Here is a 6,000-nt window from a genome sequence, read left to right as displayed (position 1 = left end):
CCAAATAATGCCTGGCAAGAATCTCTCATCCAAAAGTGATATCTTGGGTGACTATCTGAGACACTACAGATTTTTTTTTTACATAGGCAGTAGCTGAAGCTAGATGACATTCCTTACATTAAGGGATTTGGGGAAATGAATGAACCATTTGGCATTGTTTAGTGAAACTGAACTGTTGGAATGACTTCTTATTTCTTAGAAAGAAATTTTTTGGAAAGAAAGTAGGCCATCACTGACTTGGGGAATACCACTGATCTGCTATGAAAGCAACACTGAAGTGAACCCACTTCTTTTTTTATAAAAAAAATAAAATAAAAGGATGATTTCTTCAGTAGAAAGAGTTCCTGTGGATGACTTTTCTCTCCCATTGTAGATTAGTATCTTTTCCTGCAATTTATAGTGTTAAAGATTTTCATGGCACTCTAAGAGGTTAAGTGACTTACACAAGGTCACGGAGTGTAGGATGTGTTATTGGGAGTCCTTAAATTCTGGTCTTCTTGATACTAATTTCTTCACTCCAACGACCTGCAGCATTGACTCTCAGGACCCATTATAGGAGGGGATAGCCAACCTATCATCTGAAAATTAGCCTGATATAGTGCATAGAACACTGAATTTGATATCAGAAAGTCCTGGGTTTAAGTTATGCTTCTGATAGTGATTTTTTTAATCTTCACTGATACTGTTTCTTCTTCTGAAAAATATTAACTTCTCCCTCACACAGCAGTGAATCTCAGATGGGATAATATATGTAAAATATTTTATAAATTTTCTAAATTATTATGTGAAAAATACAAAGAAGCAAATTTTCCCTTAGAATCTGGCCTGACTATATGGGAAGCTATTACTGAGGTTAAAAAAATTAGATTTGGAGGCAGAGGATTCCATGAAGTCATTATCTATCAACAGCTGTATGATGTTGGGCTAGTCCATTCACTGCAGTTAGACTTAGTTTCTAATTCTCTGAAATGAAAATTATCAGAGGCACCTTTTCATGAACATGTTTTTCCCATTCAATCTCAAAGCCTTTAGACTCAACTGGAACTTGGGCCTCTGGCTTAGTTTTTAGTTTCCTGTCTAGTGAAGTAATCAGTTCCTTAGAGAGGTGTCCTGATAGAAAATATCCTTGAAGGTAGCTAGGTGGTACAATGGATTGAGTATGAGCCCTGAAGTCAGGAGGACCTGAATTCAAAACCAGTTTCAATCACTTTATAATTGCCTACTAGGTAGACCTTGGGCAAGTCACTTAACTCCATCTTAAATTTAAAAAAAATACCCTCCCTAGGTCTAATTGCTTGGCCATATTGTCTTTGAACTTTCAAAGTCCTTGCCCATCTTTTTATATTTGAAATCATTTGATCCTCATTATGTCCCTGGGAAGAAGTAAGGAAAACAGATACGCATTGTTCACGCAATCATTCATTGAATATTGTGCAAAAGACTCGTAGCTATATAGAATATTGTTCTGCCCATTTAACAGATGAAGAAGTAGACAAAGAACTCTTTCATTCTCTAGGTGGAGATACCCTGCCCACATTCACTGCCAGGTTGGGTCAATAATAAAGAAACTCTGAGTATTTGCTGTGCATTCTTACGTTTAGCAAATCTGGAGGTCTGTTACCACCTTTGAGCTGCAGTCTTTTGGGAAAGGGCTAGGTTTTTGTTCGTAGTGTTAATATAATAACATTAGATCATAGGAGGAAAGTAGAATGCATAGTCTTTGTTAACCTACATTCTGCTTTCAGTGAGCCCAAATTCCTCCCTGAAAACAATAATCTTTTAGATAATAATATTCTCCTGGAGATGTTGAATGACTTGGAGAAAAGCAGAACATTATCCAAAGAGCAGTGGAGAGACACACAGTTAGCATGAGTAGGTTGTAACCCATTAACAATGCAGATTTATATTCTTATCTTTACTGACTTTGAATCTTGGCTATGATGCTTAATTAAACACATGGCCCAAGACTAGTCACTTTACTCCTCTTTGTTGTCTGACTATATGGGAAGCTATTTCTAAGGTTAAAAAAATTAGATTTGGAGGCAGAAGGTTCCATGAAGTCATTATCTCTCACCAGCTATATGATGTTGGCCTAGTCCATTCACTGCAGTTAGACTTAGTTTCTTATTTTCTGAAATGAAAATTATCAGAGGTACCTTTTCATGAACATGTTTTTCCCATTCGATCTAAAAGCCTTTAGACTCAACTGGTTGTCTATCATACTGAGATGGTCAAGTTTTGTTTAGTGCCTTGAGTGTCATTGTGAGGAAAGAACATTGTAGTATTTGAACTGCAGTAAAAATAAAAGATTACATTCACTGTGCTTCATTGGCCTAATGACTCCAAGCCCTTTTCTAACTCCCATTGTCTTTCAGTTTTTTCTAATGTATAATATTCTATTTTTCCCCAATTACATATTAAAACTTTTAAACATTTTTTTCAAAGTCTGTCCTCAACTTTTAACCAAATTTAGAGGGGATGGATAAGGATGTGTGAAAAAAAAGATATCTTCATTAACTCGAACAAGATTACACCAGAGTTATTTAGTGAATAGCCTATTGTGTAACCTTCTCCCAATCTTTGTACTATTTGCTTATCTCTTTAATTATCTGAGCTAGCAGGCTTATTAACTCAACTTCGTTCATTAAAGGGAGAAGTAGCTTAATTCTCCTTAGAAGACTAGAAGAGTTGAGATCTAAATATTCCAAGGGAGCAGGTAGAGATATTCCCCACCTCCAGAAGAGAGGGCATCTACAATAAATTAGAGAAAAGGGAGAGGATTTGGAATTCAGTTGTCTCTAAACTTGAGGGATTCCTTTACAATGTCCAAGACTGGTAAAAACTTCTTATTCCACCAATGGTGGAAATTCCAATAATAAACGAGTTTAGCATCCAGATTAGGAGAGGAAAGGAACCACAGAACTTCAATTAGAAAGAAGACCATGTGATGTAACAGAAAAGATCACAATAAAAATGTGAATGAACCAGAATATCATAGTTTATTCATTGTTTCTGATTCTTCATGACCCCATTTGTGGTTTGTTTGGCCAAGATACTGTAGTGGTTTGCCATTTTCTTCTGAAGTCCATTTTACAGATGAGGCAAACTGGATTAAGTGATTTGCTTAAGTCACTTAACTAGGATCTGAGGGTAGATTTGAACTCAAGTCTTCTTAATCCCAGTGTCAGCACTCTGATGGAGCAGTGGATAGAGAACTGGCCTTGGAGTATGAGGATGGGAGATCGAATCTAGTCTCAGACACTTGACACTAGCTGTGTGACCTTAGACATGTCACTTAACCCTGATTACCTCACATCAGAGTCATCTCCAGTCATCCCAATTCCTATCTGACCATTGGATCCAGATGACTCTGGAGGAGAAAGTGAGACAGGTGACTTAGCACAGCGCCCCTCACTCAAATCCTATTCCTGTGGTTGTTATGGCATCATCTCCCTTGATGACAAGGTCTTCTTGGAGAACAAAGGACCAAAAAAAAAAAAAAATCAGCAGCAGCAGTAGTACTCTATCCACTGTGCCACCTAGCTGCTCAGTAATAAATATCTTCCCCAAACTAATTAAGCATTATTATCTGTTCTAGAGATTCACGTGGACATAAATAATATTGCTATAAGGATTGCTAAAAATTGCAAGGTCATTTTTATTTTTGTATTCCTATAGCCTAGCACAGTGTCTAATAGATAAAAGCCAATTGATAATGCTTTATGATTGAATGAGAAACTCAGGGTCACTGGTGCTGTTTTCATCTATTTTGTCAAGCAAAAACAAGAATTTTAGAAGATAAAGGCAAAGTTGAGATGTAAACAGCTAATTGATAATATGGGGCAGAAAAATGGGATTTGAATTTCTGGACCACAACTTAAATTAGAAATGATGGGTTCTTGTCCAGGAATGGAATGCACCTAACAGGGGCTGGGATTTTAGAAATGCATTTACCTGGATAATAGAAATTATATTATAAAGGTTCTCAATTCTACAGTCTAACATTTTTGTTTGTGAGTCTTTTTTTGGATATTTGTTTTTGAAAGGCAATGGGGTTAAGTGACTTGCCCAAGGCCACACAGCTAGGTAATTATTAAGTGTCTGAGGTTGGATTTGCTGACTCCAGGGCTGGTGCTCTATCCACTGCACCACCCAGCCCAATGTTTTTGTTAATGATGTTCAAAGGAATAAATAGCATACTCAAGAAATTTGCACAAAGTCCCAAGTTGAGAAGTATCTCTAACACAATGGAAGGGAGAGTTAGAATCCAGGAAACTCTTGACAAGCAAGAACACTGACCTAGATCTAATAAGTTGAAATTCAAAAGATGAATGTAAATTCTAACACTTGGGAGCCAAAAATCATCTTCCTGAGGATAGCATGAGAAAGACAAATTTTTGATAAATTGGTTGGAAAAAAAATGTGTGTTTCAATGGATAGCAAACTCAACTTGAGTTAGTAGTGTGATGCACATTCAGAATATCTTGATTTACCCTACAGTTTCTCTAGGGGAAGTAATTCTAGGAATAAGGAGTTGTTAGCCTGTACTCTGACCTGGTCATCCCATATCTAGAGTTTTGTATTTAGGTCGAAATCTAACAGTTTAAAAAAATACTGATAAGCTAGAGAGGAGGATAGCAACACAATGGTGGAGGGACTTGAGTGTTTGGCATTTGGAAATCACTTGAAGGAGCTAGTGATGTTTAGCCTGAAGAAGAGAAGACTCAAGAAAAACATGATAACTGTGCTCAAGTATTTGGAGGTCTATCAAGCCGAGCTGCTTAGTTTCATTCTGTCTCTCAAACTCTGTAATTCATTGGAAAGGGAAAGGGGGAAAAGGGGACAAAAAGAAAAGGGAAGGGGGAGAGAAAGAAGGCAAAGGAAAAAAGTGGAGGGAAAAAATAGAAAGGAAGGGAGAACAACTGCTTATGCATATGTAATAAGCAAGATGTCACTGAGAATAACCAAGATACAGGAAGAATGAAAGGAGAGTAGTCCAGAAATTCAAAGAAGACAAAAATCCAAGAGGTTTGTCAGCAATTTAACTCATTGCCTCAGACATGTATTCATAAATTCACACATTATGAATAACAATAGAGATGAACTAGATTATTGTTACAAATATGACTACCACTATGACCACTACCATCACCACCACCACAATTACTACTACTTTTACCTATCCTGTTCCTTTTTTTTCGAAAGGCAATGGGGCTAAGTGACTTGCCCGAGGTCACATAGGTAAGTATTGTGTGTGTGAATCTGGATTTGAACTCAGGTCCTCCTGACTCCAGGGCCGGTGCTCTCTCCACTGTGCCAACTAACTGCCCCCCTATCCTGCTCCCTTTAAAATTGATATCTTAACACAAAGAAGCTAATTTGCATCATAGATACTGCTGAGACATGATGGAATAGACTAATGGTGAAAATATGACTATGAAAGATTGAACATTCAAAAGAAACAATGGATAAGAGGAGGAGTAGAATGAAGAAGGAGGAGGAGGAGGAGGAGAAGAAGAAGAAGAAACATCAACGTTGACAGAACTATATCTAAAAATATACATTATTTGTATATCACTTATTAATTTTATCATTTGAAGAAATGCAGAAGCCAGAAAAGGGAAATATGATAGAGAACATGTGGGAAAACAACATTGCAGCAGACACAGAAGGCATGTTATTATCAAAATATACTACAGACCATCTGGACAGAAATAAGACATAGATGAGGTATTTACAAAACATTCTGTGGGTACATACATCATCCTCCATGATCCTCACAGTAATCCATTAAGCTATATTATAGTATTGATTACTATTTTACAAAAAGTAATTACTACTAGGTGGCACAGTGGATAAAGCACCAGCCCTGGAGTCAGGAGTACCTGGGTTCAAATCTGGTCTCAGACACTTAATAATGACCTAGCTGTGTGGCCTTGGGCAAGCCACTTAACCCCACTGCCTAGCAAAAACCTAAAAAAAAAGTAATTACTATAAAGT

This window comes from Macrotis lagotis, chromosome 3 (assembly GCF_037893015.1).
Source record: "Macrotis lagotis isolate mMagLag1 chromosome 3, bilby.v1.9.chrom.fasta, whole genome shotgun sequence".
Lineage (NCBI taxonomy): Eukaryota > Metazoa > Chordata > Mammalia > Peramelemorphia > Peramelidae > Macrotis > Macrotis lagotis.
Note: the sequence above shows the minus strand (reverse complement) of the source record.